Source organism: Lepidochelys kempii, chromosome 4, assembly GCF_965140285.1.
Source record: "Lepidochelys kempii isolate rLepKem1 chromosome 4, rLepKem1.hap1, whole genome shotgun sequence".
Classification (NCBI taxonomy): domain Eukaryota; kingdom Metazoa; phylum Chordata; order Testudines; family Cheloniidae; genus Lepidochelys; species Lepidochelys kempii.
In genome coordinates this window covers 6,302,829-6,317,571 of record NC_136383.1, presented here as the reverse complement: position 1 = coordinate 6,317,571, position 14,743 = coordinate 6,302,829, and the positions used below count along the sequence as shown (strand labels likewise).

General features: G+C 44.3%; 1 non-coding gene across 1 annotated transcript; it reads right to left on the bottom strand.

Annotated features, from left to right (window-relative positions):
• Positions 1-9,595: 9,595 nt before the first annotated feature.
• Positions 9,596-9,682, bottom strand: TRNASTOP-UCA (transfer RNA opal suppressor (anticodon UCA)). The gene has a single exon. It is a non-coding gene; the product is annotated as a tRNA-Sec (tRNA).
• Between the last annotated feature and the right edge of the window lie 5,061 nt (positions 9,683-14,743).

Below are 14,743 nucleotides of genomic sequence, written 5' to 3'. Positions count from 1 at the left end.
GCCTTCTGCCTTTATTAATAACTCTGCTTACCCAGAGCCAAACCACAGTGGTGCTTTTGGGCCACAGACCACAGTGGCTGCTTGTAAAGATGCAATACCGTTGTGATTTTGTTTTGGTCTCTTCACACCTGTGGGACTTGATAACAAGCAACTCAAGCAGCCCAGCTGGCCTGAGACGTGTCTCTGCATAAGCAACAGAATGGTTCCATTCAGAGAGCAAGACACAAGTCATTCCCTCCCACCGGTAACTAAGTGCTATGGTAACGAGAAAAACAACATTTACACTCCCACCTTCCCTTGATTTCAGCCTTGGGGATATAGCCTCCCATAAATTCCACAGGTTTGAATAGGTTTGAATAGGAGAAATGTGTCAGATGGGATTTCACAGCAGGGACAGTATTAAGGCACAGGCCCAAGCCCAGGGTGCCAGCTTCTGGAGTCTTGTGATTACGTCACAATTGCAGCTTTCCTTTTAAAAAGAGTGAGTTTCCGTCCTTTGTGGTTGTACAGAACAGATTGAAAATGCCTCTCTCACCCCACCCATGTAACCCACAGAGTGGTGTGTGCTGGAGTCTGCAAATAGCATCACACAATAGCTCTGAGAGGGGAAACTGCCCCATTGGTTGTAATGTGGTGTGACCGCCAAGACCCACTGCTCCTGGGGGCTCCTCCCACTGAGCACTGTGTATGTGGTAGAAGGGATAGAGTGCAGTGAGCCTAACACACCCACCTATGCAGACATAGCTAACGCAAGTCCTGGTGGGCCCCCCTGCTTCTCCGTGCTGCTTTCTGTAGGAAAAAAAAAACACCTACACCACTGTTCTTGCCTCTCAGGGGTGGCAGGGAGGGGTCTGCCACCACCACTGCAAGGGGGATAGGGCTATAGGGGTGAAGACACTGGGGAGCGGGTCTCATGTGCTAGTCTTGAATTTCCTAATCCAGCCCTGCTCTCAGCCTACAAAAGGTACCTGTCCTACCACACCACTCATACATATTCTGCACCCAGCACTTTTGTGGCAATACAGACATGTCTTGCAGGAAAGATTGCTCACACTTGAGGTGGATTTATTAACACCTCCTCAACCCAGGCACTGGGTGAAATGGTTGCAACACATCCCAAACTCCCTGAGATTTGCAGAAAAGATCACTCAGTTCAGCTTGTTTTGTCCCTTGCAATTAGATTCTGCTCATGATTAAACCACTTGACTGCCTAGCCATCTAGGCTGTTTTCCAGCTGCATAGTTACTTGGACTTAATATGTGTTGTTCCATTGGACTTAATGGATTATCTTAAATAGTTTAAGATGTGGTTAGTGGTGCCGGTTACTCCCCCCACCACACACACACACTTTATTTGTTTGGGGTTTGGGGGGGGATGATTAGGGGAGGATGAAAAATGCCTTTTTTATCATTTGGAAATTTCCATGATACTTTTTTTGCCAAAACCAAAAATCCCCAAAGTGACAATGTCACTCCATTAAGATGAAACATGTCAGGGTTTTATTGTCAAAAACCACAAAATTGTCAGTTTTGGGTTTTCAAACTGATTGTTTTAAAAAGCAAACAAAACCAACCAGATTGTTTTCTTTGAATTTTTATATGAAAAAAAAATACATTTCCTGATCATTTTAGGGATTAGGCTGGCCTTTTATTTAATCAGAGCACTGTTTTAGACTGCCCCACATCATAACTATATGCCACAGTGACGACATGCAGAATGAATGAAAAATCTTTGTCCACCCATATGTGGAGCTGGGGAACGAAAGCATAAGATATGTGTGTGCAAGTCAAAACAGGGCACCCTGTGTCAGCTGAGCTCATCTGGAGCCATTCATGGAGCTAGCTAATGGCTGAACACTGGCCATTTTGCAGGGGTCATGATGATGTGGGAAGTCCTAAAACGATCCTTCTATAACCACATCATCAACAGACAGCTGAGAAAGAGGATGTAAAATGACTCCCGCCCTTGACCTTTGAGGCATTGGCCGGATATGTGCCCAAATCCCCAGGTACAAGGAAGTTAGCCTGAATTGTGCATCTTTGATATTTCTCTTGGGACATGAAGCAGCTGGATCCTGTTAGTTTAGAATTCCTTCATTTGAGGGGTTCCCTGGGCCGCGTATGGGTGGTGTAATAGTCCTATGTCACTTTGTGCCAATGTCCTATGCACTCCTCAACACAAAGACACACCAGGGGAAGGGCAATGGGGTGGAAAGAGATACGGGGTGAAACTCTCTGTCCTCTAGCTATTCTGTGACACTGGTGTGAACGATAGACAGCTGTGGGAATCTGCAATTAATTACAGCAGCAAGTTCCTCGGGCTACTCTAATTATGCCTGAGATAAGTATCTGGTAGCACAATAGTGGGTTAATGCCTAAAAGGTACAACTCAGAGCCAGGGTTAAACCTTTAAGAAACACTGTACACGCTGAGTTTAAGGACAAATAACTGGAATGGAGTCATAACCCTGCTCCCACTAGGATCTAGTTAAATCAGGCCACTTCTCATTTGTGCTGTTTTATCAATGGGAGCAAAGTTACACGACGTGTGTGTTTACTGGATCAGGCCCACCGGGAGTTGATGAGAGATCTCAGGAACTGCTGTCCTACCCATCAGGTTCCCCATGGAAACATGCCATTGTCATGTCAACCATTCATATGTACAATGATTCTGCTTTCAGTAGCAGCGCTGACTTCTCACTCTCACTCCCATTGGAAGGGTCAAATGAATACAAATGCTGAAGGTAACCAACAGCAACAGAGCAATGGATCCATTCATGCTGAACTTGGTATGGAAGAAGATGAGAGGTGCCTGACAGGATCTTGCCTTTCTCTGAAATCAGTGGGAGTATCTGATATCTTTCACCATAGATCTATGACCACAAAGTGGCCATACTCCATCCCTTCCAGATCTAGTACCCCCTGACCACAAGATGGGCTACTTTGAGAGGATGAAAGCCATGGATTTTTTTCAAGTGCATTTTCATCTTTGGTGGGTTTCTAGGATGAAAGGGGCATATATAGTCCACAGCTATTATTGGTAATAAAAAAACTGTCCTGTTGTGTACACTACCTCTGAAGATCTGGTACTGGCCACTGTTGGAGACATGATATAGGGCTTGCTGGACTATTGGTCTGACCCAGAAAGGCAATTCTTCTCCCACTCTTCCCAACAGGCACTTTCCTTCCATATGAGTGTCTTCTGCTGCACCTGGGCTCCTTGTCAGTCCTCTGCTGCCCCTTTGCCAGCATAGCCGCCTCAGCTATTCCAGCTGGAGTACAGCCCCACCCTTCCCAGGGGGAACCCTTACTGCCGTTCTGCTGGGAGATCATTCTCACCAGGGGAGCATCCCACCCTTCCCCCAGCCCTCTCACTTTCCCTGGGTCCAGCTTTCCAGTATGGAGATGTCAGCAGGAAAGCTCCTCCCCTGCTCCCCTGCCTTCAGCTCTCTCCAGCCCTTAGCTATGGGGCTCTGGCTCTGGGAAGTCAGCCAGCAACCCCCTCCCGCTGCCCCCCTGGCCTTCAACTTTCCACCTGGACTCTGACATTCCAACTCTGGCAGGTCTTGCTCAGGTAGCTCTGATTCACCAGGCCTCTATCTCAACAAGCCTCTCTTTCCTTGGGGCCTAGACGCCCTGATCCTTTATAGCCCAAGGGGCTACTGGCCCACGGTCTTAATCAGACAAACTGGGAGCACCTGGTCTGGCACTGTAGCATTGGACCCACTTCATTCACAGGGGCCAGCTCCCCTGTGACACAAATCCTTCTGACTGCCATATATGACCTCATCAATGCAGCAACTGAGCGTCTCCCAAACCATTAATGTTTCCAGGGATTAGAGTAGGGGGAAAACATGGTGGCGCACTTCTAGGCTCTGCTCACAAAATAAGCAATTCACCCATCTAAGTCCCCAAATGAGATGCTGTTCTTGGTAGGCTGTGTAGATATTCAAAATAGGATTGAGAAGCTGCTTGGCTCCCTTTTTGGGGGGGCTCCAAGATTCCCAAGTACTTGGCTTCTTGGTTGGGGGAATATTAGTGGTGTTACTGTCCAAATGCAACCCACTTGTGGCACCAAAATCAGATTCACTTGGAATAAATAGTGCAGCTGTCTGACCCTCCCTCTCCCTTCTTACATGATGAATTACATATTTGACAGCAGTGACATTTAAATGATCATCGCTGGGCAGCTGAGTGAATCCCTCATTGAGATTAATAGGACAGCTCACACCTCTCAGAGCTATTGGTCCAGGCTCTCTGCAGAATCACATAATGTCTCTGCATCTATTACGCTCAGGGCAGGTCTATAGTGCACTGGTGCTTGAGAGAGGATGCTTCTATGCCAACAGGAGAGCTTCTCCCATTGGCGTAGTTAATCCCCAAGAGGCGGTAGCTATGCCAATGGGAGAAGGCCTCCTGTCCACGTAACATGGTCTACATGGGGGGTAAAGTCGGAATAACTGTATCACTCAGGGGTGTGGAATTTTCAGACCCCTGAGCAACATAGTTATACCGATATAGGTCTGTAGTGTAGTCCAGACCTCAGTAGACGTCTCTGAGGTTTTCTTCACAACTTTTACAGCTAGAGATTTAAAAGAGAGAGCCAGCTGAGATTGTGTAGAACAAGTTAGTAGTTGGAATAGGTGCTGGATGGAGAATATTAGCTGTGAATATAGCCTTCCAACATGGCAGAAAACTATCCCCCACTTTACTGAGGAACAGAAAACTAAGGCCCAGATCATCAAAGGTATTTAGGTGCCTAAATCTCATGGGAATAAGTAATAAAAATATCTTTGAGGATCTGAGCCTAAGTGATTGGCTCAAAGTCATGCAGGAACACTGTAGGAGAGCAACAGACTGAACACCGATCACTGACCCCCCACCAGCTGCCCTAACCATAAAATCATTCTTCCTCCCCACAGCTACATGTCTTCCTCAACACTGTTCCCTCTAAGCTGAGTGCGTGCACACACAGATCCTAAACCCCACGCACATGGAGAAACACCACGTGCACAAAAATTTGCACAGAAGCATAAAAATTTGCACAGAAGCAATTTTTTGCACACATGGCCTGTCAAAAATTAGAGGGAACATTATTCCTCAGTAATGATCCCTCCTCCCTCACAGCTGCTCACTAATTGTATGCACAGAATAGAGGCTGAGTAAAGAAAAACTATTTGATTCCCTTAGGCATGGGGCCAAATGTATCAAAAAAGTTTGTTTTATTGATACATAATACCAGAACAGAATGAAACCATGCTCCAGTCTGATTTAGCTCAGTAAAGGTAGATCTTTGCTCCTGGGGCTGTGTGGAACAAAACAACTGGAGTGTTGCAGGATAAATCTGGAGTAAATTAACTCAAGATACAGTGAACAGACTTACCTAAATTGTTCCTCTTGTACTGAAGTTTCTAGTCTGTCTCATCCAGCCTTCACTTTCCTGAGCAGTTACAATAAAAGAAAATCATCCCATTCACCTCTTCCCAAATAGAGATTTCCAAAAGCAAACCAAGGTTAACCACTTGACAAATGATTTTCTATTGCTGTAAGTCAAAACAAAAGTGTCTATATTAAATTGCATTGGCCAATAATCTGATAACCAGGAGATTGAATTTCTTAGCCAATAGTTCCCTGCTACAAAATAAAAGCCCACACAGCGTATCTTGATGCTTCTGAGTAATTGGGTCTTTGTCACTTCATCACAAAATAAATGCTACTGCATTTTAATGAAAGGGCTCAATTTCAGGTTGACTAACATAAGGCAGTTGATATCTCCTTTTTAATAATTGTGATGCATAATTCCATTTCCCCTTCTTAACAAAGAAAAAAAAAACCTGTTTGTCACACAAAGAAACAGTCATTGTTTCCACAGTTTTGCAAGAAAAATGGTACTGACACGAAATCAGAGGCATGAGATATTATTCATGTTCAACTTTAAAATCAGCCATATCCAAAATATTCTCTCTTAATTTGCATGTCCCTTGATCTATTAGAGTGTGGCTGAGACAAGAAAGGAAATTAAGTCAGAGATAGATTTCCTTCCAATTAAAATGTAATAGAGACAGAAGGTTTCATCCTTCACTCTCTTGCACTAGTTTTATGCTAGCATTACTGTGCTGGCTCTAATCGTGTAAAACATGAATACAACAATGGCAAACCATACCCACAGGTTTATAGGACAGATTCTCTCTCTTTGTTCTGGCCATTTTTACTGCTTAGATGGTACGAAGTGGCAAAACCTGGCTCTAACTGGCCAGTTGAGAATTGTCTATGTTGGTGAAGCTCTCAGCTGACATAAAGCGCTGAAATCAACTCCTGCGTCAACTGTTTTTCCTACCTTAGCATAGCTGGTTGAGGGAATGCTCGAATCTGAACTATACCCATTCACAATGGGTGCATGGTCCATAGGGACCTTGGCTCATTGGTGTAAATTAGAGTTGCCCCTAAACTGCTGTAATTTATGCTAATGGCTGGGACCAGAGCTGGTGCAGCATGAGAATCAGGGAGGCATCACTTGCCCTTTAACCAGAGGTGAAAGTAAGCCGTGCCAAACCAGACCGGCTTCCCTGGTGGTGATTTAAAGGGCTGGGGCTCCAGCTGCTGCGGGGGAGCCCCGGGCCCTTTAAAGTGCCACCCAAGTCCTGCTACCAGAGCCCAGGGTAGCGGCAGCAGGGCTCCGGCAGTGATTTAAAGGGCTCGGAGCCCTGCAGCAGCTGGAGCCCCAGGCCCTTTCATTCACCCCTGAGCTCCCAGCTGGTATTTCCGGGTGATTTAAAGGCCCTGGGCTCCCAGCCACAGCCAGAGCCCCGGGGCCTTTAAATCTTGATTTAAAGGCCCCGCCTCTTCCGGTTGAGGTCATGCCCCCGCTCAGGACTCCAGCACATCAGTAAGTCCTTTATGTTTACTTTCACCCCTGCCTTTAACAGATCTCAGCAGAGGATAGAATCCGGCCTGTGTATTTGTTCTTGTTTAAATCTCTCTATGGAACTTCAGGATTCCTTCCAGGTTAACCCTTTATCTCAAGCCTTTATGTAGTCCATCAGTTTTTCCATACATTATGGTGGATTTAGTGGTCTGTGTACAGTCCAGATTAACTGCCTTTTAAGCTATAGAATTTGGAGATGGGAAAGGTCTGTTAGACCACTGAGTCCATTTTCCTGCTGCAGTGGGATTAATTGTACTCCACAGATGCAGGATGAGTCCAACAGCATGTTGAAACTACCCTACCTTACCTGCTGAAAGAGCGAAAAGAATTGAGTCCATTGTAGAAAACTGCTACCCCACTAAGGGTGAGATAATGAACCACTGTAGTCAATGGGACATCCGTGAAGCAGGATTGGGTCTGCACTGAGGTAATGCAAGAGCCCTAGTGATCATTAAAAAGTTATGCAGACAAGGCTTTGTGAGAAGTACAGGAAGTAATGAAAGGTTTGAGACTTGGCGGAATTGTAGGTCCTGACCCTCCAATAAGATCTGCTTGGGGGGGGTCCAGTTTCCATTTCAGATTCAGGGCTGCAGTTTGTTAGATGTTTGCAGCCCAGTTTAAGAAGCACTTAAGAGCCCGGCTTTTTAAGCATAAGCTTCAGTGATCTTCTTGAATAGGGGTGATTTCCTGAATCAGGGTCCTGGGTCGGAATTTTGCCAGGACACCAAAGCTTCTACCCCTTCACATATCGCTTACCCATTGCAATTCAGAGGCACACTGCTAGATGCATACCCTTTGCCTCTGATGGATTGTCAGTCTCTATAACTGTGCTCCTCTTTTGCAAGAATTCTGAGCTCTGTTGCTAAACCCAGCAAGGGGTTAAATTCCTGATATGTATGGCAGAGTTTTAAAATGTCAGCAGCAAAACCCACATCATTCTTGTGTGTGTGTGTGTGTGTGTGTGCACATTAGGATTTAAATATGTATGCCAAAAATAAAATGCAGTATATTGAACAAAGAAATGATAGGTTTCTTAAGATAGATCAGTCTTTCCATTTTTGAAAGAAAATGGTGAAATCAGCAGCACCTGAAAAAGCAGTAAATAGGGAAAGTAGAAGAATCATGGATAATTAATACGCATCAGAGAAAGAAATATTTGATAGAAAATATATTCTCAACTGGTGTAAATTAGCTTAGATCTATTGATTTTGAAGCAGCAATACTCATTTTCATCACCTGAGGATCTCAATCAGTGTGATTTCACATATATATATATATATATATATATATATAATTGAGGGTAGTCAATAGGTGGACCCTGAAATCTTTTTATTTACTTATTATTATCATAATTGTTATTGTGGGTTTTTTTAAATTATTTTGTCTGGGGTCTGGACCTTGACTATACTTTGACCAAGAAATTTGGACCTTGACAAAAAATAATTGGCAACCCCTTATCTTGTTTCAAAATATGGAGATGGTGTAGCATAAACTGTCATATTTTGCTTATTAATTATTTTCAAGAAGCTATGATTATTTTGCATATTGATTCCTTACAGAGCTAATAACATAATAAAATACAACAAAATGTTTACCTACATGCTCTTATCTTTCAAACAAATAAGATCAATCCATTTGAAAGGTCACTTTAAAGGCATAAAGTTCAGAACAAAAGTTGCCGTATGATCAAGGGTTCCAAAAATGCTATTAGAGCGGATGCTGGCTCTTGCCAATAGAGAAATATTTGCAGAAACAGTTTCCATTTTGTCTCAAATACACAACTCTCTGCAATATTCCTTTTGGGGACTGAAATGTTCTCGGTTTGACATTTACTCAGAGGTGAATATTTCTGGAAAGTCTGAACAAAATTTCTTTGTCCAATTGTTAGTTATATATATATATATATATATTGGCGGGAAAAAAAATCTCATTTTCAAACAATTATTTTCCCCACAACTTGCCGATCCTGCAGAAATGACTGACATTTTAAATTTGGCATGCAAGGAAACCAATGCGCTCTTTTCTAGGATTGAAAATAAAAAAGGTAGAATAACAATAAACTTATAAGCAATTGAAAAATCAGTTTTGACTGTCGTTAATAGCCTAATGACTTTGTCTGTGGTAGCATAACATCCCCTTAGGGCAGTGATTCTCAAACTGTTGTACTGGTGACCCCTTTCACACAGCAAGCCTCTGAGTGCGACCCCCCCCTTATAAATTAAAAACATTTTTAATATATTTAACACCATTATAAATGCTGGTTGCAAAGTGAGGTTTGGGGTGGAGGCTGACAGCTCGCGACCCCCCCCATGTAATAATCTCATGACCCCCTGAGGGGTCCAACCCCCAGTTTGAGAACCCTGGCTTAGGGTGTAGCTACACTGCAATTGAAAACCTGTAGCTGGCCCTTGGCCAGCTGACTTGGGCTCAGGCTAAGAATCTGTTTAAACATCTGAATCTGGACTGTAGGATCCTAAGCTCAGGCAGCACCCTGATTATCTAAACCTGCAATTCCACAGCCCCTCAGCCAGCTGTGGCTATTTAACTGCAGCATAGATATACGCTTGGAGGCAAACTGGAGTTTTCCCTGCTTTTCTCATGTGTTCCCCCATTCAGGGGTCTTAATAGATGTCTCCATCAGACAACAGAATAATAACAACCTACCATGCATCCACCCAAGAGGTGGAGTTGAACCACTCTGTTCCTACACAGCTACAGGTTTGAAGCCTGCACCCCAGACCACTGAGGATCACCTGGGCAGAAACAAACACCCAACTCCTAAATATATAAAGCACCAATAGCTGAATTCTTCTCAGTGGGGGTTATGTAATAGAGGTGGGCAGGAACTGCCTCTGTTTCTGAGAGTAATGTGGCCAGTTGGTTTCATCTTTCTAAAAGCAGTTTATTTTCTCCTATGAGGACTTAACAGACTGGCTGGCTGAATAAGGATAATATAAGCTCTCATTTGCATCCAGTGCAGATACAAAGGATCCTGGGAGGCTGATCAGCTGCCACACTGTATCCTTATCCAGAATTACAGGGCTTGATATCATCTCTTGGGGAAGACAGCAGGGCAGTTTTTTGAAGTGGGATGTTGCAGCTTTAAAGGGGCCAGGCACTGCCAGAATGTTTGGGAGCACATTTCCACACAGAGAGCCCTTTCCTGATTAAGGGCTTCTCCAGCCCTCTGCAACAAGCCAGAGGGGGCCACTGTGACTACTTCTCAAAGGCTCTGTGTTCTGTTGAACTCTCCAGTTATTGATATTGCATCCACCCTATGTGTTTCCCTTCAGGCGAGGGTGCAGGTGATTTTGCACATTCCTCTTCACAGAGAAAGCATCTCAGAAAGGAGGAGAGAATTAACAGCCACAAAACATGACAGCTTGGCCCCTCAAAAATGCCCAGGAAGAGATGGAAAACCTTATCTAGGTTACAGAAGAAACCTGTGCCAAAGGCAGGTGTCACACTAAGACGTCCTATTCCATCGCTTTAGCATAGACAGCAGCTCTCCTCTTGGCTGGAAGCTTGATAAGGAAAGAGCATGACAATTGTCATCTGAGCGCTGAACCCCTGCTAGTCAGAGCTGAGCTTAGAAGCTGTGACAGCTTGAACTCAAGAGGCAGGTTTTGCAAAGACAGACATCAACTACACACAGTCTACTTTCAGAGTAACAGCCGTGTTAGTCAGGAGAGTAGGGTGGGAGGAGGTATTGTTTCATGGTCTCTGTGTATATAATGTCTTCTGCAGTTTCCACAGTATGCATCCGATGAAGTGAGCTGTAGCTCACGAAAGCTTATGCTCAAATAAATTGGTTAGTCTCTAAGGTGCCACAAGTACTCCTTTTCTTTTTATACAGTCTACTGAGGACTAGTGCTTGAGTCAGAGTGACGACGCTTGTCAGCAAAAAACAGGGGCTTTAACCTTGCTGCTGTTGTCACTGTCTATCTTTCTGGCAGAAGAATTACTAGTTTTATGGATTTTAAGGCCAGACGGGACCATTTAAATTGTCTAATCAAAGCTTCTGTATCCTGGGAAGGGTGCTGGTTTCCCCCACAAAAAAATCCCTCTAGATCTCCCAAGTTCCAAGGATGCAGAGCAAAATGAAGGGGAAGCCAGCCCTGATTTGTAAAGGTGATGGGAAACAAACTCAGGGCCTTTCAGATCGGGCACAGAAGGCAACACCAAACACACACTGAGCAGCTCATATTTCTAGTCTGGGATTTCCACCTGGCCCCCTCAAAAAGATGATCCTGTGGCAAATCAAAATCAAGCTGGGACAAGATTTCCTCTGCCTTCAAATAGAAGACAATGGCCGACAGGACAGGACATGCTCTGTCTGTGCTCTCGGTTCACGTAGAAGAATGTTTCCCCGATCTCTCAGTGTGACGCAAAATGCTACACTGTTGTTTGTTGACTAATCTACAGGCTGTGGTGTCCTGTTCAGTGCTCCAAGCACCAGTTTCTTCCCATCGATGAAGAACACAACATGACTCCCTTCCCACTGGGTTACAGGAGATTTCAGAGTTCTCCTCTTAAGAATGAAAATGCTTCCTAATGAGCGGGGAGCACAAGCTCAAAGAAAGATGGGCCATCACCACAATTGCCTCCAAGAGGTGGAATTGAACCACTCTGGTATTAGACAGCTACAGGTTTAAAGGCTATACCGCCACATCACTTAGGAACACATAGTTTTGTGTAGGGTCTAGTTTTTTACCTATCTAAAACACAGCAATGCACACTCTTTGCACTGAGGGCTATGTGACCCAGGTGGGAAGGAAGTGCTCTGCCACTTTGCTGTGTGTATAATTGCCAGTTGGTATCATCTCTCCAAAGCAAGTTTCTGTGGGAGAACAAAAGAGGAGAGTGGAAGGGTTAGCTGATTGAGGAAAGGGTAGGGTATAATTTGCACCAAGCACGATGATAATGAAGATATTGAAAACCTGCCATACTCTCTCCTTATCAAGTACCAAACTGTCTGGCTCAGGAGTTGGAGTCAGAGATCAGGACAGTTTTGCTTTTTCGAAAGAGTGGAACAATGCAGACTTAATAGGGCCAAGAACGGATAGCTATTTTTCAGAGAGAACAATTCCCCAGTTGGCCAGCAATGGAAAGGAAAAAAAAAAACAGCTACTAAACTAATTAGAATGGTATAAAATGGATTCTCCATTCTCTAGCAAAAAATATGCATTGTGAGTTGATCTGGTCTGAAAACTGATGTTCCATCCCACAATATGCAAATCAAGCTATCACATAGCCCAGTGATTAGGGCACTCTCCTGCATCTGCAACATAGAAAAGACCCAAGTTCAGTGGTTTCCTCCACAGCAGGTAGAAGGGTGTATTCAACCTGGGCCTTCCTAACTTCCGGCTGAGTGCCCCAACCTCTGGACTAATGCTTACAAGATAAGCAGCACCACCACCAAACCCAAGCCAGACTGTTCTTCAGAACTGCCAGGGAACCAAAAAAGTCCCAATTACCTGCCTAACTCTACTCCTGAGTACTGTTCTTCTCCTGAAGCCACAAGATTGCTTTCCCATGCTAACAGTCATCTAGGAAGAAAACCCATGCAGTTTCTAATAAAGATTTCCTAAGGTCACTCCTGAAAAGATTCCTTGTGTGCCAGCGTCAAGCCAAGAGAAGGATCCCTCCACCTCAGAGTCAAGTAGTCTGGACAACTCACCTTCATTGAATGTGTTGTTAACTATCCCTCAAGGATGCATGAAATTCGACATTGTGCTTTACTGCCTGCTCTACAAATTTTCTCTTCGGATACACAATACTAATCTTTTTATACATGCTCACACACAGGATTGATTCGCTTCCCATCCCAATAGGGGGCAGCTGATTGTGGAATGTTACACTTGCTAGAGAAAGAGTTTAGAATAGAGAAGAGGAACTGCAGGGAGACCCTTGCATACACCTAGGAGACAGAATCATAGACTATCAGGGTGGGCAGGGACCTCAGGAGGTCATCTAGTCCAACCCCCCTGCTCAAAGCAGGACCAATCCCCAATTTTTGCCCCAGATCCCTAAATGGCCCCCTCCAGGATTGAACTCAGAACCCTGGGTTTAGCAGGCCAATTCTCAAACCACTGAGCTCTCCCTCCCCCCAGTTGAACCACTCTGTTGAGCCACTTGGAATTGAACCACTCTGCTGCTAGACAGCTACAAGTTTGAAGCCAGCACCCCAGACCCACTCAGAGTCCCTAAGGCAAAGAAGCACAACCCACCCTGACCTATAAAAAGCACTGATAACAATCTCTCATTATAGTGAGGGTGGGGCAAGGCTTATGGAAAGAAACTATCCTGCACCTGCACTGATTGTGTCTTTCACAGTTGGACTCATCCCTTGAAAACAGGTTTCCTTTCTCTTCTGAGGAAAAAGTAGAAGGGTTGTCTAACTGTGGAGCGAGAAGAGACTTGTTTCTCTGAAACCAGGTGACAAAGCATCTGGGGATACTGCACAACGTCCATGCTCTCTCCTATTCCTATATTAAACTGAGTAAAACACATGCTGGCTAGAGTCAGAGATGAGCGGAGATTTTACAGTGTGGCAACATTACAGGTTAATAATGTCCGGGAGCAGCCAGCATGCTTTGGGAGCTAATTGTCATGCACAGCACTGCCCAAATGGGTCAGAAAAGCTTGATACTAAACCAGTGATGAATGGGATAACATTTCTTTTTCATTCATTACCCTGCAATTAGCAGGAAAAAATGTTTTGTGAGCCCTTATTAAAGGCTTTGTGTCATGTTGTTTACTGAATTACAAATAGGTGCCCTTCATTGTAGCATGTGACTTCTTTACAATTATTATGGGATTTATCATCATATGACCCATATGTACTGATAAAATATTAGAATATCCCTTTTAGAGAGAAGGGAACACAGACTCCAACAGATTAAAGTCTTGCCTTGGTTACAGACTCAACTTGTTCCGCTGACAGATGTCAAGCAAAGAGATCCCATTCCACTACCTTGGGGAAAGCATCAGTTCTTCCCTCGGCTGAAAGTTTTGCTAGAAAAAGATCTTCTTAACGGCTGCCATCACACTTATTGAGATAATTGGACCTACAAGTTATGCAAATTGTCAGCTCAACTGTAGAAAGCAACTGAAAGTTTATACAGTGTCACAATAACCTTTAACAATAAATGTTAATGGGGAAAGGTGAAAAAGGGAGACAGACAGATTGAATTAGTCCAAACAAAAAGGCCTCCTGATATAACTCAAGGACTGTGTTAAGGTTATGGCTGAGGAACAAGAAAAGTTCCTAAAAAATGGAACTAAAAAAATGGACCAAAATGTGCAGAAATTAGGCCTAACTGGTGAACAAAATAATGAAGGGATGGGCTAGTCCATCCATCGTCCCTTTGAGGGCTTCTTAAAGAAAGAAAGACATGGTGGTGGGAGGAAATATGGATGGATGGAGGAAGAAGCCGTCTGTCAACACCCACTGCAGGAAGCTTTACAATCATGGCTGCCACTCTTGCTGTCTCCTGGGATCCAGCGTGACACCATTGTGCTTTCTTTGTGCTAATCCTGAGAGTTGTCCCAACCAGACTGGGCCAGAGAGAGGGAGGGAGATGACATCACTGCACACATAAAGCCCTCAGTGTGAGCTTGCCAGGTCTCGAAGTGGCTAAAGAGATAATGAGCTGTGCGTGTGTTTCTCCAGCAATGAGACTGCAAGTGAAAGTCAACACCGGAGGCAGAACCCACAGTTTCTATCTGTGCTGTTCTTTGTTTTTTCTCTCTTGTGTGGGTTTGTTTTGTCTTTTTGGAAAAGGGACCAGACTTTAACAACAACAACCACTTCAGCC